At 49.1% G+C, this 27741-nt stretch overlaps 1 protein-coding gene across 2 annotated transcripts in view; it reads right to left on the minus strand.

Annotated features, from left to right (window-relative positions):
- The window catches only part of pdzrn3b (PDZ domain containing RING finger 3b), a 93492-nt gene that overhangs the window by 22123 nt on the left and 43628 nt on the right, over window positions 1-27741 (minus strand). The window lies entirely within an intron of this gene.

Here is a 27741-nt window from a genome sequence, read left to right on the forward strand (position 1 = left end):
CAACATTTGCCCTTTTCTGTTTTTTCTTTTAATAAAGACCAGAGAGCTGCAGGTGACCACATCCACTCCCAATTTCCAATGCGCTGCTCGGGTCCTGCGTGCGCTTGATCTACGCGCGGCTGGACCATTCATATTCATATTCATATTCATAGCGACGGCCTGTGTGTCTTGTCTGCGTACCACCGGGCCACGTTTAAGAGCGATGGTTTTAACTGGAGCCACGGGCGGGATCAGGTGGCGATCGCTGCGGCGTACATTGTTTCCTGTGTGGTTTGTAACGCTCTCACACGCCGTCTTCCCTCCGCCTGAGCTAGTCATGCTCCTCGCATGACTCCAAGAACGAATAAATCTCACATTTAAAACCTCGGCAGAACGATTTTCTTTTTATTGCTGTTTTGGGGGGATAACATTGTTTGCCCAAATATATAAAAAAAATGGCTGTCATAAAATTCCCAGAGAACCCAGGTTAACAACTATCATTGATAAATGGCCAAAACAATTAGTTTGACATTTTGGGAAATAAGGTTACCTGCTTCTCTGAGTTAGATGACGAGACCGATAACACTATCATGTCTGTAAACTATATGTATATATGAAGCTGGAGCCGGTAGCCGCGTATCTCAGCAGACTGAGGACATGGGGAAACAACCCGACCAACTTGGTCTCAACACACATCCACACATCATATCTGGTGGTGGATTTTCTGAATTGTTTAATCCATACCAAAAAATGAAGCAAAAACCCTGTTTTATGGGCGTTATGCAGAGTTATTGGTCCCAACTTAACGAGGCAGTAAGCGATTTTGGAGAAAGCTTGTTTGTCTCTTTGTTGTAAGTTTTACTGCTCAGGCCGTCAGGCGCCAGTAACATCTGTACACGTGTCCTCGAGTGATGTTAACAAACTGCACTCGCAGTGCTGTGTGGTGCGGTCCGCACCATTTTGTTTTGTTTTTGATTTACAAAGCCTGCGCTGAGCTGAAAACCAGAATTTTTTTCCAGCGCGCACACAGAACCGACAGCTAGCCGGCCGTGAGGAAATATTCGTGCATTGCCTTAGAATCGCTTACTGCCCCTTTAAGCCTGTGACTAATTCCAGCCTAAAATGCAGAATTGATGGTTTTTTGGGGGTTTTCTTATGGATTCTCATTCAACTCTCAGACTTCACCTTTTAAGCGACTGCCTGAAGAATCACACGTGACCGCGGAGTACTGCCACACACATGACCCTCACCGTCTTGACTTCACACGACGGCAGCAGTCCAGACCGACTGAAATGAACCCAGCCCGGCCTCCTCGTTTTCAGCCCGCCATGTGGCAAAATGCTAAGCTATTTATCTCTGCATCATAAGGGAAGCCAGATCTTAGCGATCGGAGTAGGGAGAGGATTTAGGATAGAGGGGGTCTTAACAGGGTGCGGAGACGGAGTCTGCAGAAGGTGACGACGTGGCAACATGTGAAGAAACAGGACACCGATGGCTGAGTGATAACACAGCGAACAAGCATGATGTCCGGGTCCTTTCACACGACTCTAATGCGCCGTCCAGACGGCAGGATGAGGGGAAAATGAGGGGAGGACGGCTAGAAGATGTGGAAACGATAGAATGATTGGGGGGGGGGGGGGGGGGGGGGGGGGGGCGGGCTGTGGTATCGAGTGTCATTGGTTTGTGCAGCAGCAGCAGGGGGGGATTTAAGTCACTTCTGCACAGATTTTTCCAGTATGTTGGGCTCAAGCTCAAGTCTTATAATGACAATTGGAAACTCCGTGCAAATGCATGGTGCGCGTAAATCAAATGATTTGTTCCATTGCGTCTTTTGTGATTTGTTTATTGCACACATGTGTATCTTGCCGACGATGAAAATGCGATTCTTCATTCAGCACCATTACTGAACAACATACACAGGAGGATGCTTTCCTTATCCAACACGACTGGATGGACAAACTCCTCGTCTCGGCGGTCGAGTTTGTAAAACACGCGCGAGTCATTAGGAGTCCCGGCTTTCTGATAAGCCGACAGTGGTTAGTAGGTCAAATGCAGTTACACATGTTAACAGTAACCTGTGTGGTTTTCTTGTCAAACAAAATGTTGTCTAGTATTCCTTCCCCATGAAACGTTTCCTACAGATCTTTGGAATATTCCGAATATTGAATTGAAATATTCCTTCTCACAACCTTTGCTGGAGTATTGCAGCATATGTTTGTTGTGCATTACCACCACCACCACCGCCGCCGCCTGTCAATGAGTGATAGAATGGGAATCCTACCTTTTAAAAACTTTGCTCCACGGCCCTATTAGATGTGTAAAACTCCACAGGCTGCCTTTAATCATTAAAGAAGCGTTCTTACAGTAATCCATCATGCCTGCCACCATTAACGAAGGTGGTAGACAGAAGCAGTCCTGATACACCCCTGCGGATGTGGACAGTGGACACCTCGCGTGTGTCTGTGCACGTAAACACGTTCCAAACATGTGCGGTCGGAGCGCTTGTTGTTGGTTTGGACCGTTGCCACCGGCGGCAGCCATCAGACAACCGATGGCAGACGCATGGTGGTGACTGACTGTCAGGTGCATTCGCTTTCTGCAACGCGTCATTCGTAAGCACTCTTGTAAGTATCGCATATTGCCAAAGGTCTATGATAATGTTGCGGACGATTTAACTTCAGATCATTTGCTTTTCTATTTCTACACAATGCTTTGGGATTCAAAGTCCGTCAAGAAAAAACACCACCGCGACTGTATGCAAGAGAAACAGCTCACGAGTGAAGAGGAGCGACACGAGGGATGTTAAAAGACGGTGTGAAGAAGATAAGACAGAGACGCGCGCACGCACACACACACAAACAGGACCCACCGAGGCCCGGGACGGGGCGGAATCAGAAACTAAATGTGCGGAGGAGTTTAATGAGACTCGAGGTTCCGCTCAACTGTACCGCTGGGACCTGAGCGCGCAAGGATCAGTGTGAATGCGGGTGCTTGTCTGTGTGTGTGTGTGTGTGTGTCTGTGTGTGTGTGTGTGTGTGTGTATCCACCTCTGAAACACTGGGCTGTGCATAATTTATCAGACAGCTGTCAGCTTTGTACTCCTATTTACTGTGCGAGCCAGATCCCGAGCCAACAGAGACCCACCGCCAGCAGAAATGACAGCCACCGAAAGAGTTTAATTGGAGACTCAAGCGACTAATAATGCCATCGCCATCGCTTCAGTGTAATTACTTAAGTATGAGGGCATGTTTAACAAGACTGATATGCCGAGATGTTATGATAATGCCCCAATGTCTGGAGCTGGGTGTTTATTTGGGATATAATTCAGCTTCTTTTGTCAGCAGAAGAAGTAAATGTGCAAAACTGCTTGCTTTTTCCCCCCAACCTCCCCGAGGCTGTTTCCCCATTATCCACCGCCTGTCAGTTAAATGCACAAGTAGCTTCATAGTTTGGAAGAAAAAAACAAACAGCTTCAGGCATTGTGGCGAAGTCTCTGAGGTATCCTATCTAAAAAAACAAACAACTCAAAAGCTGTGATCAGTCTTTGTGCATGTTCCCCAGAGCGGCACCTCTGTCCCCCTGCCATCTTCTGCGACGATGAATCACTTTTCCTGAAGGAAATTAGGTCAAACATCCCTCACAAAAGAGTAGAGACGACAGATTTCTGCCTTTTGTAAATGAGCCAGTATCGGTGGCGAGTGGATGCAGACAGACGGGGACGGATTAAGTGTAAATAAATTTGTCTCGGTGAAGGCAGAGCGGCTCTTTCAATCATTCCCTTGGCTCGGTCCTCGGCTGAATGCGCACGTGAGAAATATGTATTTAGCTCCATAACAGGGCGAGTAAAACCACCACCCAACCTTTGCTGTAAAAAAAAGCCTTCACCGCTGTGTGATCGTGAGGTATAATAAAAGGCTATTTACAGCCAATTATCTAAATGCCACGACATTCCTGCAGAAGGTAACTGACGGCGCCTGTCAACACAGTTATTATACGGGATATTTAAAAAGGGAGTCCATATTTCATCCCCTCTCCCGCTGTGAGAGCAGGACTCAATGATGGGACCGCACTCTGCGGCTGCGTGTCGGACTCCGCCAAACCCCCGGAGTCCACACAGTGCCTGTCCTCGGCTCACTCCCGCCCGTGCCTTCATCCCCCCTGGCTGCCGCGGCATGTTGGCGGCCAAAGTCACCAAACACAGCCTCCGTCTACACTGTGCACACGCTGCAGGGACGGCAGCTCGCGGAGGGAAATGGCTCAGGACTGAAACTGCTAAGAAGACAATCAAAGGGTGTCAAGCGAGCGTTACGATGACAACCCTTTCATTTTCACATCATTTACAGCACTCGCGAGTATATCCGTCAGTTTGAGAGTTGACCCCATGACGCCTTACAGTCGTGGTTGGGAAGGCACAGGAAGGTCATTCATCCACTGTGTGGTTGGTGCCTCAATCCGGTCGCCATAGAGAAGTGTCCTTCAGCAAGACGCTGAACCCCGATTGCTCCCAGTGGATAGTCCTGTGCCAGGACTGAGGCTTAGCAGCCACTGATGTGTGAGAAGGGGTTAAATGAGAGGCAGCGCTTTGGATAAATCCAACATAAATTCATTTACTTTACCAGGGGTTGGAAAAGGCACATTGGGCATCTCTGTCAGGAAGAGATGAAGGGTCGGAGCTGGTGTTACACAAGTACCCGGGTGCCTTCACACAATACGAATCCTTTTCATCCATCCATTTGGACCAATATCATACAACTTCAAGTGCCAGTATATGTAGGGAAGAGTGGGCTGGCCAATCACGGAAGAGGGTACCAGACAAGGTACTACAGTCGTCAGCCTAGCAACAGGACATGGCATACAGAGTTCAGGCGTTAATGCTTGAAGCAGGATCTGCCTCATGTTAAACTTGCGACAGGCAGCACCAGGCTGTTAGGCTGCAAACTTATATTAGAATCTTTTGCGTGTCTTTGTAACCATGAGGTCATCTGACAATCAGGTTATGAGACTGTACCTTCATACAGTCTCTCCTTGGAGGCCGTCACGACTTTGCACAAACAATCTGGACAATTTCTGGAGTTTGCCGTTCACACATGAAGAACGCAGAGGCACACCGTCCGAGTCGAATGCGTTCGCGACCGCAGGAAAAGTTCCGGAACATTCAGGCGAGGGGCGGCGCCTGGGATTGTCCAGAAGGCATTCTCACAAGGGCTCACTCCAGACTATTTCCCGAATATGTTACAATGTCCAGAACATTTGTGTTTTCCGAATACGGCCGTTCTGGAAAAGGTAAGGAAAGTGTCCGTACTTCTGTGCCTGTCTGACAGGAGTGTGGAGAGAGAGAGAGAGAGAGAGAGAGAGAGAGAGAGAGAGAGAGAGAGAGAGAGAGAGAGAGAGAGAGAGAGGAGTTTGATAGACGATCTGAGCAGCCATACTTCCACCTCCACATACTTTGCCAATCGCTGTGTGAAAGTGAGTGTGCTTGTTTAACAGTCAATTTTTTCAGAAGGTTACAAAAATTGCGCGACACAGGCCCATAATTCCAACGTCAGAAGAAAGCCAGGGGAATGGGCTTCTAGATCCTGTTGGACAATCAGACATGCACTTTGTTTGAAGCATATACTCAGCCCCCATACTGTAACACTTTCATGACCATCACTCTTGACAAGTTGCGAGGACTTGGCATCGGGTTCTTCCTCCAGTCGTACTTCATAAACCAGGTCAGGGACTGTACACGTTTAGGTCTTACGGTTCACTCCGTGTGACACCCTCTCCCCGTGTGCTCATGGCACCTTTCCTTCACCGATCACACACGACAGCACAGCTTGCACACACAGAGGGAACCTGGGACTTATTATCACCTTCCGATCAGTGCTGGAACTTAAACGGTTCTCCATCGAGCAGAGGGAGATGCCTGGAAACAGACGTGACGGCAGACCCCTCGACGACACTGGGTTTAGCTCCTGCAGTGGCACGAGGGAGCGTTTCAACCTGCTTGAGGGAAAGGTGCCGAAGACTGAGTTATAGCCGGTGGTCTGTGTTCAGCCCCCCAATCTCATTACATTACAGCGCTCTTCCAAATGAAAACCTCTGAGTGAGAGCATGGGGTCACCGGGAGGTAAGTGACTGACATGTTGGTTGACGTCAGTCAAACGTCTCGATACCCAGACGGATGGTTGGGTTTAACTGGCGTGATAAATGATAAATGAACCCACTGGCCCGGAGGGGGAAATATTATTGTTTACACACATTCCTGGCTTTAGCACTCCACAGGAAATTTGATGAAATCGCTAGCGATGGTAACTGACCGGTCAGTAAATCTGTCTACTTGGTGAACCCCCGGCCCATTAGCCAGGGTGAGGCAGTGAGGAGGCCGTATGGGCGGCGGAGGCAAATTCACAGCCCCCCTGTTGTTGGGTTTTTTTGTTTGTTTTTCTGCTGAGCCAGTGAACAAATTCTAAAGCGAGACGTCCGCTCCTCTTTACACGTGTCAGGCTCTTGCGGCGGCCAGATGACACATTCTAAATGTCACTTCGACCGACAGTTACCACTTCACATGTGGCCGAATACACTAAAGTAGCTCACGCAAAAGGCACAAAATGCCAACGCTTGTAGTCATTTCACAGCTCCTTTCTCTATGCACATAAGAATGGCTTAGACTAGTTTACCTCTGGGCTACTACAATATATTACCCATCTCAAGGAAAACACATTGACGCCGATCCAAATATTAGAAGCCTGCCATATCAATGTAATAGCTACAGCGACATTTCTTAACCATTCTAAGAGATTACAGAGGTTTGCAATGGACAGGTCGTACACCGAGTATCATTAACCAAGAAATCCAACAGGATACCCGAGACCAGCAGACAAGATTCCTTTTGTCCGTCACCATCACACCGTCTTTAAGCAACACATTATAGCACAGATACGGGGAATTCAGCTCATGTCATTGCTCTTTATCCTTTAACGAATCCATATAGCCAAGGGGTTCGGCTGTTTAAGATTTGTGAGAATCTCACTTTTTTTTGTTGTCAATCTCAATTTTAAAGATTTGAGATTGTAGTATGGAGGAGGAGGAAAAAACAACAGTACTTTTGAGAGATATTCGCTAATGCAACTAATGCAGTTGGTCTCTAATGAATTCAAGCAGGACTGCCAGCTCAGTACTCTTTGTGACGAGAGTGTTCCCTTGCACTAAGTACTACCTTCAGATGGCTCTCACTTATGCTAAACCTGTGTCTTTATATTTGAGTTTCAGGTCATGTGGAAACTCAAATATATGAAGTTGAGAAGTTGAGTTATATGAAGTTGAGATGGTGAGATCTCACATAGGTTTTGCATACATCTTTTTTTCTTTTCTTTCGAACTTCTAGTTTTTTCCGCCCCCTCCATGTCCCTTCCAGGCCTCTAGTCGTAGTGTACAGCTCAAATCAATTTCAAAATTGTCAAGTTCTCTAAGCACATTTTTAAAAAAGGTCAAGCAACTGTGCACCCCGTGTTTTACAACAATTTGGAGACCAAGGCATGTACTCCATTGTTACAGCTCAAGCTCTTAGACTGCAATAAAAATGGCTACACTACTAAATAATAAAGTAATTCATTTATAATGAAATTACCAAACAAACACAAAGGAAGAGGTGGGAGGAATGCGCAAAAGTCAGTAGTGTGGGGAGTGGCTGAGTGAAAACAAATAGCTTTGTGGACGTCTGTGCGGTAAGAACAGAAGCAGAATTGTGTGGGGTGAGGGAATCTGCCCCAGGGCCGACGGCTGCTGCTCCAGCTTATGTGCACGGGACACACCATAGGACCAGGTGCGTCCCGTGTCGCGGATCGAGCTCCTAATTGGTCTGCCGCCCCGGAGAGGCCGTCACGCTGACAGACACAGGCACTTTGTTTCAATGTTTCACATCGCTCATTATGCAAAAGATGCGTGAGTGGTCTGTGATGAATTCGATTTTTGCCAACAAGCGCCGCTCAAACGCTTCCCATGACACATCTGCTCTTGACAATACAAACCAGGTTTGCCCAAAGCTAATTTAATTATCAACTCCCTGGAAATCCGTGTGTGTGTGTGTGTGTGTGTACAATGCCCTGTTTCCAATGATGACTCAAAACAGTGAGGCTTTTAACGAAGGCGACGTCAATGCCATTAGTCTGGATAAGAATGAATTGGTGACGTGTCGATAACTGTACTGCAAAAGTGGTGCTCAGAGTGCAAATAGAATTAGTTCGGGTGCCAATGTGTTATTCAGCGAGTGTCCTTTTAATATGCAAAGCCCGTGCAAAGTCGCGAATAAACATGAAACCAAACAAATCAGTGATAAAGCCTTTTTTAGCCTGCACATCTTTTCAAATTAAAGACATTATATGCCACAAATTGGCTGCCGAGGCAACTGGATAATGCTGATGTCAACGTGAGGCACTGGTTGAAAACATGCACGTCCGATTCAGCCTGTGCGCCCATTGCATTTCACACCAAACTGTGAATTGGAAAACGGGCCCCAAAGTGCAGGTTTCTCCTTTGATGCCCTGAGCGTCATTAACCCAAAGATAATTTCTCAGGCACTATTTCAACCAACACACCTTCAGAAGGAGCGTGTTTGATTTGAAAAGATACATGAAACTGCAACTTCAGCTGCCTAACGTCCACGCACGCACGCGCACACACGCACCCGCACACTACACTTTACACACCCAATGGATGGGGAGAAAAATAGAAGCATGCTTTTACGGAGCCCAAGCCTGTAATTTTCAATCTAGTTCCAACTTAATTTGCCTCGAAGTAACCTGCTGCCTTTACACGGCACGGTGCTGTGGTGATGTTAGAGGACCCCGTGCGTTAAGAGAGAGAGAGAGAGAGACGGGGAGAGAGAGGCAGAACCATCGTCCCTTTCAGGAAGAGCAAGGGGAGAGAGAGGCAGAGAGGGAAACAAAAGAGCAGCAGACAAAAGGTGATAATGGACGGAGGGAGCAGGGACTGGGTGTAGGTGGAAATATACAGAGGAAAAGGAGGGAGAGACAGAGAGATGGCTCTGGTTTAATGAGGAGACAGTGATTTTAGGAGAGAGCGAGGGGGGGGGGGGGGGGGGGGGGGGAGGGGGCTGGTGGTTTGATCTTTGACCCCTCAGATCCCTCGGTGTGGGTGACAGCACTGAGTTGAGACAGGGGATTAAGGTAATCAAGGGCAGTAATGAGAACAGAGCACACATTCATGAGCCTGGACACTCCCCAAAAGCAACCCCCCCCTCTCCGGGTGTGTGTGCCTGTACCAAGACATCATCGTTGCCTGTGGCGGTTTACCTCAGTATGACAGAAGGGGGCCAATGCAGACAGATATAGATGTGTGGAACGGTGGCCCGGGATCCCCCCCCCCCCCAATAATAGAATACCTAGCCTTCGTCCCACTTTACAAGGACGTGTGTCTGTAAGCTGGTACAGACAATGCTACTGTCAATGCTTGACAGGACTGAGTTGTGGGAAAAATGGATGTTTTTTTCCGAGATACAGAAAATTTGCTGTCAGTCTGACATTCGCTCCTGGAATGTGAGGATTTGCTGCTTTTTTTTTTGCTGTTTAATTTCTTATTCTACAGTTAGTTGGACAAAAACAGCGATATGAACATATCAAGTATGAGTTTTCAGTACTTTCAATGGGATATTTTAACAATTTTAAGAGATAGACATTGATTGACAATCATAACATTAAGTTCTCTGTTGATCAATCGCCCCCTGACACCGGAGGTGGGTAGAGTAATGTTACAATCCACCCCACTGTCATTATCGATATGTCATCCAAAACATCTGGTCAGTCACAAGCTGAGAATGCTGAATATTATTTGAGAAAAATTGTACGATAAGCCATATGGACAGCAACTAACCAAATCCTGAAATAACTGTTAAGGCACTTTGTTGGAAATTGGAACACTATCTGTGGTCTGGTTTAGTTTGGATTAGGAATGTTCAAGTAGGGATAAAATATAAAATAATAACGATATCCCCCCCGAAAATCTTAAATAAATTAAAAAGAGAGAGAGTAAGCATACTTTGTAATCGTGTTTCACTCAGCACAGCAGCGAGCCGCGGCATAACAGGCCTTCTGTATCCCAGCAGACACCCGGGACAAGGCCGAGAGTGAGAAGCCACCTTAAAAGGCTACGCACTGTCTGCAGCCGACTGGTGGAACATGACTTCATTTTGAGGTCGACAAAATCCCTTCACTCTCTTCAAAGTCCTGGCTTTCGCTTTTAACACCTACAAAGGGAACATTGAAGTCCTCATGATGAGGATGCCACATGCCGATATCATCTTTCACAGGCTCCATTTGACCGGTGCTCCTGTTGGATGAAGTCACCGTCACTGGTGCACATCCCTGCTCTTTCTTTCTTCTCTCTTTTCTTTTCTTTTTTTATCACGTGTTTTCAATTACTCCAGGAGTGCACAGAACCAACTTGTGCTGTAATTCAATAAAGGACACAAAGAGTCGGGCTGGGCGGGTGCGACAGCCCGGCATTGTCCTGGGACAGCTGAGTGACAGGGGTGAGTTTAGGGCCTCGGAGCGCACAGTGGTTACTTTGTACCTGTCAGTCAAGCCGTGACACGGACAGCCTGCCGGGGGAGCGGGGGGGGGAGACACCTCGAGAGGCGAGCGAGGTGAGAGGTCCTTGACCGCAGGGCAGTGCCCCACCAGCAGACGACTCCCCCCTCCCCTCCCCTCCGCCTCGAAAACATCCGTGAACAATGAGGAGGGGCAGAGCAGCTGGCTGTGCTGCGGCAGAACAGACGTGTGTTGGGACGGAGACGCGCCGCGGATCCTCAAAGAAGCACCTCCGTGGTGCAACACCGCTGAGCCACATTCACGTCGCAACACATCTTCTGTTTCCTGAACTTTCCAATGTGTCCGCAACAGATGACCGATTTAAATTCATTGCTTTTGCAAATGCGAGAGAATCCACATACTGTAACTGACTCTACAGCCGTGTCCGCGGCTCTCTGAGGCCGAAAACCTCAGTTTGCTGGTGCTTTTGAGCTGATCGTCTGCATGCTTACACGCTCACAGTGACCATGTATGTAATGTTTACCAAGGTCATTTATTAGCTAAGCATTTTTAGCTGGCTCAAAATGTGTTAATTGGCGCTAAATTCAAAGTATAGCTGAGGCGGATGGGAGCTTCATTATGGGAGCTTCATTATGGGAGCTTCACCAGCTTTGTTTGAACAAAAAACAGAAGAGAAAATACATAAGGAGCTCATAACGGTGACCAATAACGGCTCTAGGAAAATAGGTTTCTTTACATTAATTGGCCAACAGGTATGCTTACATGCTTCTGTGTACTTTTGGTCTGCAGCTGATTCAGAGAAATATTGAAGTGGTAGATGGACTAATACAGTTTGTGAGAGAGTTTGGTTTTCACAAGACAAAGTCCTCATGCACAAACCAAGGTCGATGAAGACATTTGCTCGTCTTGGACGGAGTTGACTGGCCTGCGCAGATCCTGCATCTCAACCCCGTCACACTCCTATGAGATGAACGCTGGAAACTGGAACATCAAGTGTGCCTGGCCTCATTAGTACTCTTGGAGCTGCAGCCAGGTTCCACGGTGTTGTGAAAAGCTTCCACGTAGGACTGGAGGCTGGCGTACGGCGGCAAAGAGGGAGTCGACTCCAAATGAATGCCCCTGCTTTTGAAAGAGGTGTTCGGCAATCATATGTGGATCCTGAGTGTGCACATTTGGGCATATAGTCCATAGTCCGGTAGTAATTTCAGCGGCACTGGCTATTAAGAAAAGACCATTTATTCATCATTGTGTTTCCAAACCATCTCTATTGGCAGTATCCCGAGAGAAGACTCCGCGCTTCTCTTTCCACTCCAAGCTCTCTCGGCCCCATCAGTCTCGGCCGAAGCCCCTCACCACCAAGTACTCTGTCCTCAGTCCACCAACTGACTACTTCCTTATCTACCGCTCTCAGCTAAAACACCATCATTCAAACTGCCTCTGAGCCAGCGGACGACGTCCCCCGGGCCGAGGGGGGGAAAAAAAGAAGAAAAAAGATCGATATTTTTGCGGCGCAGAGGGGTGGAGGTGAGAACTGAGCGCCAGGCACGGCCGGCTGTGCTGGCAGCGCGACGTGAGCGGCTGCTGGACAAGACTGACAAACACGCGGCTCAACGCTGAGCACTCGAGCGAAATCTGAGGCCGAAAAAAAACGATGGGGAATGCTGTCTGGAGACTCGGCCAGCGAGCAGGATTGGGATTGTACAGGCACGAGAGCTGAACTCAGTAACGCCAGTTACAACTCAGACACGTGCGCTTAGAATACAATGGCCAGATCTAAACTTTGACCCCAGAAGAAAGACCGCAGGTGTGATTCTGGTTAATATTGACGTTACCTGGGTACACCACATCTATCTGTCTTTATCTTTGAACATATGATGAAACTTCAAAGTGTACACCAGTATTTAGGGTTCATTGGATACGTTGTTGTTCTGCATCTTTTCATGGTAAAAAAAAAAAATGCTACAAAGTTTCTGTTGGTATGCCGAATCCCGATTAAGTGGATCAAGTATCAGCCATGATGTAACCGGCCCACAATAAATAAGTACAGCTTCTTTTGTTTTTTTCTGCGTCCAGTCATGGCGGGCCATGGTGCCACAGTCCCTGGCCTTATGTTACCTTACATTCAATGCAGTGCAGGGATGCAGACGTCAAATGTGGGAAAACGAAAGAACTATGTCGGATAGGTGTACACAAATACCCTGAGAAGAGGGAAAACGGGATTGTGCAACCGCGCGCGTGTCCAATGTGGTATTCTCGTTAGGGAGAACAATGTCGCGCCACAGTTTACAAGACTTCCCGAGGAAACCGTCCTCAATTCTTTGAGTGTAAACTGCTCTTAAAGACACGTCTCACGTTGACATGTCTCACTGACCCCTTGTGCTCTGATGCTGTAGTTTTCCCCTTCGCCTCACCGCACAGAGGCTGCTAATAAACAGGCGAGCAGGGAAAAACCTTCAGCCAGTGTCAGCTCAACGAAACCACGCCGCAAAAAAACACAGATGGAGGTCGAGGAAGGCGGACGGCCTATCGAATGTTTAGATGTTGAGAATAGAATAGAATAGAACAGAATAAGAATAGGAAAACACAACATTGACTGGAAATGAACAACTCTTTTTGTATGAGATGCAGCTGTAAACACCTTGTGAAATTTTTTCTCCAAGAACAGCTCTGTGCGTATGTGTGTGTGTGTGTGTGTGTGTGTGTGTGTGTGTGTGTGTGAAGCCCGTGCGTGTGTGTTTACGTGAGATTAAGCGAGTCAGGAAGGCATGGCGGCATCTGAGAGAACAGCAACAATGATGAAGCTAATGCACACGCCGGGCAGGACCCCAGTCGCCAAGGAAACACGACCTGTTTTCTGACCAATCGCCATGGCAACCTGCATCCCCAAAAGTGTCAAGGGTCCCACTGTTATAGATTTCTCTCTCAAGATGTTCTGTGCACCTTCAGCCGGCAATCGGAATGTATCCTGCGGAAATTAAAATGTTATACCAGTAAATAAATGGATGAAGGAAGGAGATTTCCCATTGAAATGATCCATGATTAAAAATTGTGCAACCCCCCCCCTTTCAACTGTTTAATAATCTGGGATAATCTTTTCCAATTTGAATGCGGTGAGATCACCCAATGAGCCAAGAAATGCCACCTAATTATGATGTTTTTCACGTTTTCCTCTTAAATTGAGAATAGCGGCCGACGCTGATTGGCCAGTCAGTAAAACCCCACGTCTACATCAACGGGTTCGGCCTTTTGAGCTAAAGCTCTGGTGGCTGTTAAACCAGCTCAGCTACACACACACACACACACACACACACACACACACACAAACACACAGTCATGTTAAGCAACCGGAGCCGGGGCGAGAATGGGATTCGCTCCATCCGGCGTGCAGCCTCTAATGCTGCTCTTGATGTGTAATGTGTACGAGGGGGCTCAGGTGAACCCGAGCCTTGGTTCTCTCTCGGTGCGCTTATTGGTTTCAAATGAGAGTTGAGGGGGCTGAAGGTTGGCAGAGCCGCAGAGACTGTATATTGACTATTTGTGTGCATGTATCGGTGTATGTGTTTGTGGGGGGCCGCGCAGGGGCTGATCACCAAGCAGCGAGGGCAGAGATTGACACAAATCTGCCCCAAGCTTCTGTCCTCTGCCAATATATAGTATTCAACACTGAGATCATGGTTGTAGAACACACACACACACACACACACACACACACACACACACACACACACACACACACACACACACACACACACACACACACACACACACACACACACACACACACACACACACACACACACACACACACACACACACACACACACACACACACACACACACTTTCTCTCTGGCATGCTCATTCATTCACATTCCGCCAGTGATGGGGAAGCAACAACAAATAGCTTGCCCAATGCAAAACACACATGATAAGTGAAATCCTCAGCGAGAGAGGGAGAGAGAGAAGTGAAGCTTCTTAGTGATCAGCCGCCGTCCTTCAGTCCAGACTGTACAACCCTCGCAGGGCTGCGCTCGCTCGGGTCACTCTCGCTCAACAGAGAGGTCATGGAGTACATTGTAGCTGAAATGTGGCACCAAGAGTTACTGTAAAAAAAATAAAAAAAATAAAAATTAAATGCGATAAATTGTGCGTGGGATTCAACGGGTCTTTGTCGACAGGCACAGCCAACCTCTTCTGATGTGTCTCAGGAAACCGTCTTTTGTCCTCACATGCTTCCAATGCTTTTTTTTTTTTTTGCAGAGCTCGGTGGGATTGTGTGTGTGTGTGTGTGTGTGTGTGTGTGTGTGTGTGTGTGTGTGTGTGTGTGCGTGCACCACAGTCACATGCATATTCATCGATCTCATTACAGGCAGGCAGACGGTCCGGAAGTTTGAAACATTTTCTGAGACATCCAGGGTTTGTTTTCTTCTTCTCCTTAAACATCACACAAAGCGTTGAGGAGAAATTGTTTTGCTGAAGGGGAGCGGGATCAAATGAGGACAAGGAAGGGAGGCTTCTTATTCAACAGAGCGCCGAGTGAGCTTCTGAAGAGTCATATCGCCACCTACTGGCGGTAGTCGGGAAGGGTCAGCGGGCGAACGCCTTGATGCTGAGGAGCAAAAGGAGCCTCAAAGTGCTCCGATGTTTCTGGTCTGCTTTTAATGTTAGATGTCGTTACAAATCACTTTCCCAGATTGTCCAGCGGGGAAGAGTTAAGTGAAACAAGAAGAGGGGATGGTAAGAGGTAGAGACAGGCGGCGAACGGAAAAAACCAAACAAACAAGTAGTCTGACATGGAGTGCGAATAAGAGGGGGCTCTTAGCAAACTGAGAATTTGTGGAAACGGCTTCAACAAGTGGCCTACTCTCAGAGCGCTGTCCTGTGGGGCCACACTGGTGTTTACCTGCTAGATTCCACAGCAGCGCATCAATCTCAGTGTGGGCCTTTCGGCATTGCATCACTCCTCCCTGCCTCCTCCTGTCCTCCCTTCAAGCACCTCTCCGGCAAGCGTGCGCGTGCGCGTGCTTGTTTGGACGTTTTCGGGGGCCCAGCTGCTCATGTCTCGGCAGCGGGAGGGCAGGGGAGAGGGAAAAGAGGGAGAGCAGCGCGGGGAGCCGGGGCCGTGGCTCCAGTCTAGCATGACTCAGTCTGGGTGCATCCGTATGCCCCTGGGGAAAACACACAAAACGTGGAGCAAAACACACAGCCACCCCCCCTCTCTCTCTCTGTAACCAGAGCGTTCAGATGCCCCCCCCCCCCAACAAGCATTCTCCATGTCTCTTAGCCCAGCTGCTGCTCGGAGCAGTAATAACAGCAATGACAGGAGGGCGACTGGAGAAGCATCAGAGCAGGGTCTGTTCGGGCCTTCCTGGGAACAAAGACCTGCGCTCGGCTGCTCCTCCGCTGCAGAGGCTCTGGCTGTGCTGTGGACTGAAAAAAAGGCGACGCGCATGAGACAAGAGACAGCGCACAAACTGGACGGCATGAGAGAGGGGCTGGAGCGTTTGCAGCCCTGGGGGGGTTGGCTCGGGTCGGGTTGGGTTGGGTTGGGGGGGGGGGGCGGCTGAGGAATGGCCCACCTGTTCAAACAGCCAGGGCTATCCTGAGGAAATGAAAACTTCCATCTTAGCAGAGCTGGGCAGATCCCGCGCACCAAATCCCCCCGAACTTCCTCGCGGGGCTCACTCCCTATCTTCTGTTTCCACAGCTGGCTCCAGGAGCGTCTTTTCCCCTGCCTATTTGCACATCCAGACCCGGCACGGAAACCGGATAAAAAGAAATAAATCCCTCGACTCGTTCAAGTGGATGAGTTAAACGCCAATGTTTTCCTGCAGTGTGTCACACATACGTCCATAAATGTTATGGTATGCAGGCCGACTTGAATGCGGGGTCACAGTTCCCTGCCCCGATGAAGCGGCAATTATTCCACCGGCAGCGGAGGTGGCCGCGGCTCTACAGTGCAGCAGAGGTCAGAGCGCCATGGGTGGGAGGCAGCGAGCAGGGGACAGGGACAAATGTGGACGGTGACTGACCTTGGCTCGTCACTGGACAGGTCCCAGCTCACACCGGGGCGTGGGGCGACTCTCAGGGTCAGCCTGCAGGTGTGACCCCTCTGACCTTAAAGGACTGCTTTTAGACAGCGAAGAACAGCTACATTATGCAGCGCCCACGTGAGAAATACAAACCTCCAACGGTTTTATTCTCGAATAAAAAATAAAACGGCAAGAAATATGTGGTCATTTAAGAGAATGGGGGGGGGGGGAGCCTTTCTTTCCTTCGTGTAATGAATGATTTCTTACTTAACTTTTATGACTTACTAAGTGCTGCAGTCCCGGCCAGTAACAAGTTCACAAGGCTGCGGGGAAATACAGTCATTTACTTTTCTGTTGCACTGGACAAAGGGGAAGAAAGTTTTGTCTTGCACAACTTTACCCTAAAGCACAAAGCCAGCGTCTCCCACGCGGTGGGTATTAACCTTGGGTTTCCAGCCAGTCTCGGGCCTTATCAGCAGAGGCAGACTCCTGGCGTCGGACGGGGCAGACTGCCGTACCGGGGGGGGGGGGGGGGGGGGGGGGGGGGGGGGGGGGGCAATGAAATATCAGACAAAGGGGGAACAGCACGCCAGCAAGTCCCATCAGCTCCTTTTACGAGCAACTAATGTACTCTCATGCTTGTCAGGGCCGTTCGGTTATTACCGTCGTTCCCTTAGTTCTCTCTCACACAGACTCATCTGATGACTCATGCTATGGCGCAGGAGGAGGAGGATGAGGATGAGGAGGAGGAGGAGGAGAAGAGGTGCTGTTAATAAATTCTGTCACCCCTTCACTTCCCTGTAGGCAGAGAAGCCCGAACCTACGGGTGTCAGAGGGAAAGTAGGGCGCAAATGATCGCAGCTCCGGCTGGTCCCTGCATGATTTGACAGCAAGGAGACACACAGCGGTTCTTTTTTTTTTGGGGGGGGGGGGGGGGGGTTTGGAGCTTCCACCAGAAACCTCAAATTACACCTTTCAGACGAGTCATAAATCAAGAGCTTGTTGGTTAATGCTTTTGTGTCAGACATAAAACATAAGCATGACAGGTGGGGAGAGGTGAGTCAGCCAGTAAATCCGAGGGAATGCATGTAACTGCGGTGGGGGAGCCTTCCAACGGAAAATCCACGGCAACTAAAAGCGGCGTGTTCCTTTCCCTGGGACTGATCATTTCTGACGAGCCGCTTTCAGGGGGGAATGGCTCTGAAGTTGTAAGTGTCGACTGTGGCCACCAGGGGTCACTCCCTACCTCCAAGTGTCGGCTTTTGCATGTTGGGCCAAGGCCAGCTGGCCTGAGCCGAACACAGAACTGAGCCTCTATCCAGATTAAAAGAGAAAAACCAAGCCTGTAGCTGCAGCAGGTCGACATGCGCTCTGTAAAACAGACAACAGCTCCAGTCACAAATACAATACATATTTTAGGGAGCATATAAATACTTTACGCCGCAGCCACAGCTGGCACCGACACTCGTAAAATCCCTCCCCATCTCATTTGTGAGAGTATCCGCCAGAAATATTCCTTTTGTCTTGGAATTATCACTAGTAGTAGTAGTAACTCCAGGGATCCTTTGGAGAACAATGAAAGAATAACGCAAGCGCAGCACAACACAACACAACACAACACAGTGTCAGGCTGAATCACAGCTAAACACAGCTCCCAGCTTGACATTTAACTATCTCTGCAGATGCTGGTGGCAATTTCATCTCTCTCATCCAAGGTGACCAAGAGAAACTGGGAGGAGGAAAAGTAAGAAAATAGAGTAGGAGAGAGAGAGAGAGACAGAGAAAAAAGAATAGCTGGATGTTTAACGTCCTTTTGCCGGTGCCACAGGAGCAGCGACGGCACGAGGCTCACGCCTGACTCAAGAGGGCCTGGCTGCAGACCGCTGGAGCTGTGGAGCTAAATAATGTCCTGAAACGTGTTGAAATGTTTTAGATGTTTGTTCGCGTTTGGCCACGTGACCGATTACCTGCAACCCCACTGATCGGAGAGTTGCCGCACGCAAATCGCTTTTGCGTTGCATGCGTTACAGCCACCAACCGGTGTGGAGTGTGGCTCAACATGGCTATCATATACCGTATAAAAATAACAATAAAAACAAAAACAAAACCAAAAATCTCTCTCAACTCAATTACATAAGTTTGTCTTCGATATTGAATAAGGATTTTAATAACACTCATTTGAGTTCTTCTATAGAATTTAAAAATGAAAATCACACATCTTCTTCTTTGTTGTACGGAGGTCACGTGTGTCCGGTCTAGCGTGGAGCTCCACAGCTCCGGCAGTCTGCAGGCCGACCCTTCTCGGTTGACTTGGCCCATCACGGGCACATTCGCACTCTTCCAGCAGGCACACAGGAAGCACCTGGGTCCAAGGGCCGGCGGGGCGGGGCGGGGGGGCTGACCCCGCCCATAGCAACACATCATCAGCTTGACTGGAGAGGTTCTCCAGCTCCAAACAGCACTCCCTGGCTGCCCGTGTGTAAACAAAGCTACCTCCGCTGTAGGAGTGAGCGCTCTTCTCAGTCTAGCGTCAACCCCCGCCGGCACCGAGAACGCAGAGGAAAGCAACGTGCGGGGGGGGGGGGACCGTCGGGCTGTGAGATCTGCCTCTCTGCACTAAAACCTACAACACGTTTAATGGTTCTCCCTCGGTTGGCGTGGAAATCCAAGCTACAGCGGGGGAAGCCACTAGAAAAGAGGAGGGGTTGCGTGCAGAACATGAACATCTCGGGGCGGAGCACAAGTGGCAGCGTGGGGGGGGGGGGCACGGGGGTTGAGCTGGGCCTGGCGGGCACTGGGGGCGCGCCGGGTCGAGTTTTGGTGGCCGCGTGGCTTGCTCCTGCCCGGGCTCACTGGGGGTTGAGAGGCCGGCCACAGCAGCCCGAGGCGAGTGGCCCAATGCAAACAGCTTATTCTGGCGGCGAGGCCGAGGAGCGGCCGGGATCACCGCCGCTCATGAGAAGATGAATGGAGATGCGGAGAGCGGGAGGAGAAAAAAGTGGACGAGGTTTGAGGTGGAGGGGTCAAAGGGCTGGAGCAAGGGGGCACGGCTCCAACCCCCACATCGATCGTTATCTAGCGCAGAATCCCAGGGAAGGAATTGCAGAGAGAACGGGCCCGGGGGCAGGCAGCGCGGTTCACACCAAGCCCTGCACTCTGAAGCCAAACACTCCTCGTTACACACTCCGTTCCGGAGGCCCTTGGCAAATCAACTCTCATGCTACTGAGAGCCAGTGTGTTGAAAATGAAGTCAGCGAAAATCCATTTGCCTGTTAGAAAGGACTTGCAGTAGGAAGAGGGTGGGGGGAAAAACCCCCCCCCCCAACCATAACATCTTTTCCAAGTTTTTTTTCCTCCTGCTCTTATATACCCACGACCTGACGTTTGAAAAAGAAAGCATATCCCTTGAAGGAAACTGAACTGTTTATAGTTCCGTCTTGCCGGCTCCATCTGAAAAGTATACGCTGACTTTTGCACTTATGCTGTTGTTGTGGTCTTTCTGCTCCTCCTTCTCCTCACACAACAGAGGCCCCTTAACAAACCCAACGCTCGACACACATTGCCGCCTGCTTTTCTTTTTGGGTGCAGCTTGCAAAAAACAAGTGCAAAAACCACTCAGAGGGGCATTAAGTCTTTGAAGACGCCTCAGCAGCCGGCGACTAGGGGTTACTCTTTAACTCTGGGTGACAGGTTACAACTCCGGCGTGAATGATACAAGAACCCCTTTGTCAAACATTTCTGGGAAACCCAGCCCTTCTCTTTTCTTTTTGAAAAAAAGACTGGGACGCAAGTTTGGAACGAAAGAAAAGACAACAAGAACACAACGGAAATAATCGAAAGAATACTGCTGAGCCACCGTTTTCATGTGAAGGCTACAATTAACAATGACGCTGCCTACCGAACTGTTTAGTCTGCAGGATGTCCGAAAATCGGCATTCATCGTTTTCCGATGTGACATGTCGCTTGCGCTGTGCAACCCGCAGACCAAAATCCAATCAGGAAGACAAATCAACTGATGCAACAGTGTCAGGATTGAAGCTTTTTTTTGTGTGTGTAACTCCTCCTCCGGCGACCAACGTCTCCGTCTCCTCCGCTGACCCCGGCTGGGCCTTCCCTGTGCCCCGGCTCTGATTGACAAATTAACGAGCTCGGGTATTTACCCGGGCTTCAGGTGGAGGTGCGGAGGAGTGCACGACCGGCCCCTCTGAGGATTAAGCCTCCTTTATACCCAGATTACACAGCATTTAGCCGCCCTGGCGGAGGGGGGAAAAAAAGGGCGGGGAGGGTGTGCGTTATGTGGGCTTCCAGGGAGGGGAGGGGCATCAGGTGCGCGCTCGCAGATTAACGCAAAGCCCCTGGTAATGAAAGAGAGGACGGCCGCCGCTCCCCCCGCGCCGCCTTTGAAGTGCGATCAGACGGGGGAATAAAAAGAGTTTCCCCCTCAGAAGGAGCCCCCCCCCACACACACAGGGTCAAGATCCGCACACGGCCTCCCAGAGGTCGGCACTGATAAGGAGGACCGGGATTAGACCCATCTGACCTTGAGGTCTCTCCACTTTCCCTGGTGTCACTCAGCCACATACGGCCCCCCCTGCCCCTCGCACCCGCTAAGTGAATTGGATTTCTCATATTGAAGGGAAAGCCCCGCCGGCAGCCAGAGGTGACAAGGGATAGTCTTGTTCGGAAACTTTCCTCGCTGTTGACCGAGTGTTCCAGCCGCGGCTTCTGCTGAATGGAAAGTGTTCAGGCATGTGAGGGGAGTTCTACAAACTTTTGGGGGTTGATCTGCATTTTTTTTTGGTTGTTGTTGTTGTTTTTTTGTAAGCAAAGCATATCACAGGTGGTGGAGAGAGAGAGAGAAGGTCAGGGGGAAAAAAAAACACAACGCTCCCTGTGCGTGCTCATACACATTAAATGAGCAAGTAAGAAAAAAACAAAAAAACAAAAACAGTGTGAAGGCTCAGTGAAACCCAGGGATGCTTTATAATCAAGTTTTACTGGCAGCCGCAGCAAGGACGTGGGCCACGAGGGGCGAGCTGGGAGATGGGAAACTCGGAAAGGCTAATTGAGTCGAAGAGGCCCGGAGCACAGAGACAGAGAGACCGGGGGGCGAGGAGGTAAACGGAGCAGCAAGGGATGTCAGTGATAGACATGTCTGACATTGTACTAACAAGCAGCCTGTGGATTGCACAGCACACGTGCGTACACACACACACACCGAGCCACATGGGCACGCCAAAACATACAGTACACACGCGCACACACACAGCCCACAGACACACACATACATGACTGTGTTTCTATCCACGTGAGAGCCATCCATCGGCCGCAGTCCTCTCCTCCACACACGAGCCACTGCGTACATCTGTACGTTCAAATCATCACTCTCAGATTGTCATCACATCCCAATTCATGGCCTGCACGTTTGGAGCACTATACACTGCAATTAGTTGTCCGCCATCGTTGACCTTACTACCAGCCACCTCAGATGTTGCCATATAGACCCAGACTGCATATCTCATCTAGAGGGACACTGCAACAATTCAACACATCAACACGCTGCAACTCAATTGAATAAAAGTAATCGAATAAAAAATGAATATACAAATAAAACAAAACAAACCGAAATTGAATGATGTCTTACCAGATTAACAAAGTTGCGCAACTAACCTCGGAAATGAAATGACAGGATTACAGTTAATGTGGTCATAATCATATTTACTCTCAGAGCTACACGTGCTTCAATTTACCAGCCCGTGTGCCTGTGTGTCACTGTTTTCTGGACATGAACTCTGGACAATGTCCGCGGAATGACGCCCGGACAATCGCTGGGGGGGTCGTCACGAGTGGGCCGCTCACTTCAGCATCAAATCTAAATTCATTCCGCTGCGGAACACAGTGCTCCTGTTTACAGCCGCCCGGATTAGTTCAGGACAGTGTCCGGACAATGTCCGGTGCAGACAAATTTAGTAGTAGCATCACTGTCCGGAGTCCGGACTCCTTCCCTTCCAGCTATACATGCAATGTAGGACAGTGGGGGTGAGCAGTGGTGCAAATGCATCTGTATTTTCATGGATGTGAGTTTCCCTTGTTCTGTTTTTGGCTAACTCCAAAAAATTGCTGTTAAAGCATCAGGTGATGCCTATACGGGAAAATGATTTGAAAACAGAAGGTCAAAAAATGTGGCGATAGAGACTGACGCGATCAAGGGGAGAATGGGGATTTCTTACATGTCTGGTGTTCTGGGGTAATGTTAGTACACAGCTCATCTAATTTGTCTAATCTCATTTGAATGATGCAATTGGTGCATTTTAAATTGGATTAAATCATGTCCAATACAGAAGGAGGAGGTGTGCACAGGGAAAAAAACAACAAAAAAACAGTAAAACAGAACAGAAAAACTGTTCTGCGCCATCTTTCCATTTCCTCAAGAACCTCTGGTCTTCGTAAAAACACACACCAACACATTATTACCCCGTGAGCAACTCCCACCTGATTCAAATCATGGTTCAGTTGCTAGGCGGAGGGTTTTGAACAGGGTGAGGGCTTCTGCAGCCAATCCCTGCCCTGGGTAAGAGGAATGCACCCTAGTGTGTGAGTCGCTCTGACGGTGTGGGGGTGGGTTACACATTGTCCTAACAGAGGACTTGTATCCAGCGAACAAGTCTCCCTCCAGCTGTGCTCCAGTCCAACGGGGTCGAGTTAAAGGCGAGCTTCACAGCCCGACGTGTTGGCACTCTTGTTAAACCCGGGCTCGCTCAGTTACAACTGCCTGGCTCATTTTCACATGATCTCCGGGATAAATGTGAGTGACCCCGTATTCTCTTCTCCCAGAGACTTTAACTAATGACGCCTCAGCGACTGTTGACGCTGGCTTTAACAGATTTTGAAGGGTAAAGTGGCTTTTGTGCCAGTGCTGTCAGCATGCTGCCAGCCAGTTACAACTTGCCGTCACTGCACATTGATGCACCCAGGCCCCCCCCCCCCAACCCCAGATCTGCACATGCCAAAGCGCTGCCATAATTCGCCCTGATGAGCTGGAGCTGCTGGCTCATCACGGGCCAGCAGCTGTAATCCCTGTGCTTCCGACCCCTCGTGAGCGTCATCAGCTGATCAGCAAACCCCCCCCCCCCCCCCCCCCCCCCCCCCCCCCCCCCCCCCCCCCCACCCCTTGGCATCTTCACTCGACTCTGGGCCGATTGAGGGGATTTGGAGGGAAATGTAGTGATGGAAGTTAAAAAACTGAGGAAGAAAAACCAATGAGCAGAGGAAAAGAGAAAGCGATGGGTGAAGAACACGTGCGTATTCGCCACAGAGGCAGCGCAGAGGGAGAGAGGGAGGACTGGCAGCCAGTTTATTCACCGGTGCTGCAGGTGAAGCACAATCACAGCAGATGGCACCGATAGCGTGTAAGTGTTCGGGGAGGGAGGAAGCAGCGTGGTGTGGGGGTGGGGGGTGGAGGAGTAAGATAAGGCTCATTATCACCTCTCTCTGCATCACATGGCACATCAACCCCCCCCGCCCCCTCCATCACCACCCAAACCTCTCGCTCTTCGCTTGATAACGGCCAATGGCGCATTCCTCTTCCCCGCCCCCGCCGGCGTCGCCTCTTGGCTTCAGAGCTTCGACCCGGTTCCCCGTCACCGACACTTTGGCCCACACCAATTAGAGAGACAATAATTCATTCTTCCAATCTGATTTGGCCCCTTGAGAATTCATTGCAGAAATGTAGATATTTTGGGGGGTAGGGTTGTTGTTTTTTTTCCTTCTAAATTGCCTTCTCCGAGAATTGTCGAAAATCAATTTGGCGATCTGGATGCAATACATGCCGCTGCACAAGGTGCAATTTTTAAACAGATCCTACCACGGCTGCGCTCTCTTGTGCACAACGGAGTCCAAAACAGGGCCCGGGTTTACAAGCCGTCGGCGGGCCAGGCTGTGCCCTTTACCGGCTGCCCACATACGGTTTTATCATGACTGCTGCAGCTCTTCGTAACCTTCTGCTCAACCCATCCACTGTGCAATTTCTACTGGCAGCCCCCGCCAACATCAAACCGCATTAACAGCATGACTTTAGAATTTGCAGTGCAAATTCGGTCTGCTTGACAACCGTGTTTCTGTTGACCCTCCAGAAAAATACTAATTTCGGATCATTTTCGCAAATGCGATCATAACTGTTTATAAATACTGAGGGGTACCTCAAGCCCAGCTCAGTTGTAAACCCTCAATGCAATTGGGGTTAGTTAGCAGCCAAGCAAGGCCGAATGTGATCCCTATCTGAGGTCATGACTGCGTGGTTGTGTGTGTAAGGGAGAATATGAGCGAGCCAGCAAAACTATCAGCGTTTAAGGATGTGTGGTCTGGCCAAAGTGGATGAAGGTTTGGAAGGGAAATGAGATGAATGTGAGACTGCACAACACGCTCCGCTTCCCCCGATTCCCAACGGTCGGGTTGGCTGGTCCTCTGGAGAACCGAGTTCAAATGGTCCCAATTAACCGGGGATAACTGAGATACACCCTCGACGTGGTCTCTGTTGTGACGCAGCTGTTTCTTCTCGAGAGAGTCAAACTGAATGGGCAGAGCGGCGATGATGTCACCCATCAACTTGGGCACGGACGAACGTCGCTGGGTTTGAAATGTGGTGAGACCGACAGGGTCAAAATGTCAAACCTCAAAAAGGGTCCTTCCAGTGGGCGTCCAATCGCTATTAGCCGACGTGCAGCAATTTCTGCTTCTGCCCTTGTGGTCATGTACAGAAGGAACCATCAGAATTTACCACTACGTCATTCTTGCATCTTCACCAGCCACGGTAATGTACTGTGCAAACAATTTATTTGCCAATGTGGGAAATGCTTCTGACTTCTGTCCTGTGGTATAGATGCAACGTGACACTTACGCAGAAACTGAACTGAAGAAAAACTATATGAACTTGTTTTGCTTTCCATTTTTTCTATCTAATTCATACTGTCAGATCCTGGAAACTTTTTGCTGGTGACAAAGATGTTCAGCTCATCCCGTCGTTGACTTTGTTCACCGTTCATGATAAGGGTGTCTACAACTTCCCCACAATGGTAGAGTAAACATTCTAATCTTCACCAGCCCCTCGTCATCCACCCCCTCCCCTGCTCCCCGTTGCTCCCAGGATGTGGTCGAGGCCTGGGAGAGGCAGGTGGGTTATGTAAGCAAGAGTTATGGGTCTGCAGGGAAGTTTGTCTGTGTGTGTGTGTGTGTGTGTGTGTGTGTGTGTGTGTGTGTGTGTGTGTGTGTGTGTGGGAGAATGTGAAAAGGTAGTGATGGAAATGTGTTGCTGAGATTCCTAGAGGTCTTTCTGCATCTATAAACCCTCTGGTGCTTCCTGTCCTCTATACAAAGTCTTCCTTTTACGTTTAAGACACTAAGCTGACACTTTCATCCAGAGTGACAACAGCAGAAGAATTACATTTTCTGGATCACAAAAAGTGGCTTGTTGAAAGAGTAGAAAGTGAGAGAAGAGGTACAGAAAAGACTGAAGGGATTTCGTCTATCGCGAACATCTCAGATTAAACTCCCTCACAGTTTTGATGGACAATGTGAAGATCAAGTGTTCTCACATTCATTTCTTGACCTCTCCTCCATCTCTGGGCCTCAGCTCGTGGCCCGTTAGTATCAATTACAGCCGGTGTCACTCATCTGCTTACCTCTGCACTATTAACTTGTTATAATCACATGCTCCCGAAACTGAAAGTTACTCTCTGGCACTATCTTAAGGATTACGCAAAAGACGTAAGTCAATACAGGTTAAGTCTCTATTATTGCACTGTCGATACGCTCCTCCTGGGCACTAAACTGCCGGCGGTAAATGTCTCCCATTGTCGCGTCTGCACAATAGGAGGGAAGGAGCATGTGTCTGCAACGAGTGGCCAGGTCTGACTGAAGTGCCGCATTATGGCATGACACAAGCCAAGCAATGGGAGCTTCCCGATTACAATTTACACGCCGTCCTTTAACACTGCTCAAGTCAAGAGCCTGTCACAACAACAGGTACCCTGGGGATATCACACACACACACACACACACACACACACACACACACACACACACACACACACACACACACACACACACACACACACACACACACACACACACACACACACACACACACACACACACACACACACACACACACACACACACACACACACACACACACACACACACACACACACACAGGGAGGCGATATCAGAAAGGAGGGAGGGATCGAGAGCCTCGGAATTGTGACACTACTTACATGTGCGATCGCCAAAGGTATTTTTAGGACGGGGAAACTTTCTTACCTGCAGAGAAGAAGAAAAAAAAAGGAGAGAGAGAAAAAGACAGAGAATGTTAAATGTATATCTTGAGCACAAACTGTTCATGTCACACTGTCTCTTGGTTTTGGGTTCATTCTCCTCTGAGAGACAGAACAGAGAGGGTGACTGGATGTCCATATTTGGCCGTGTGGGCGCTTGTCGAGGCGGCCTCTGTTTAATAACACGGCGCCTGGCCTCAGCTGGTTGGGCCGATGGGCATTATTCCTCTCCCTCCAGAGGCAACTCTTTGCTTTAATGAACCACAGACACACAGACGCCGCATACCACAGGATTCACATGAGCAAAGTTGGTGTAAAACTGTTGATGCGACGACAGATACGGTCACTTTAGGTAAAGTTTTTGAAAACTTAACAACAGTATGCAGGCAGTAAAGCCACAAGAGTTGATATGTTATATTTTACCATTGATTGGATAACTTTGCACGGTGTGAAATGGGGTCACAATGCGACAAACCCATAAGGAATCATCGCCTAATACTGAATACTGAACTTTTGCCCGAGTGTCTGTCAGCTAATTCGGGTATTGTGCTCACAACATCACTGTTTTGGTTCATTTTCACTGCTCTCATTAACCAAATTTCTAACAACACACATGGTATTTTCAAAGAAGAAGCTCTAAAAAAAATCCAGAATACTTTGATGAAGCTGACGAAGAGCCAGCTAAGAAATGGTGGAGACCAAAACAAGAAGTAAAAGGAGATCATATATATATATATATTGACAAGAGTGGTGAGCAACTGGACTTGAGTTCAAAGTAATTGGAGAAGCCTAAGAGGATGAAACATCTTCAAGAAACTACAACCAAGTCCAGCTGCTCCTGATTCAACACC

Source organism: Scophthalmus maximus, chromosome 6 (genome assembly GCF_022379125.1).
Source record: "Scophthalmus maximus strain ysfricsl-2021 chromosome 6, ASM2237912v1, whole genome shotgun sequence".
Taxonomy (NCBI): domain Eukaryota; kingdom Metazoa; phylum Chordata; class Actinopteri; order Pleuronectiformes; family Scophthalmidae; genus Scophthalmus; species Scophthalmus maximus.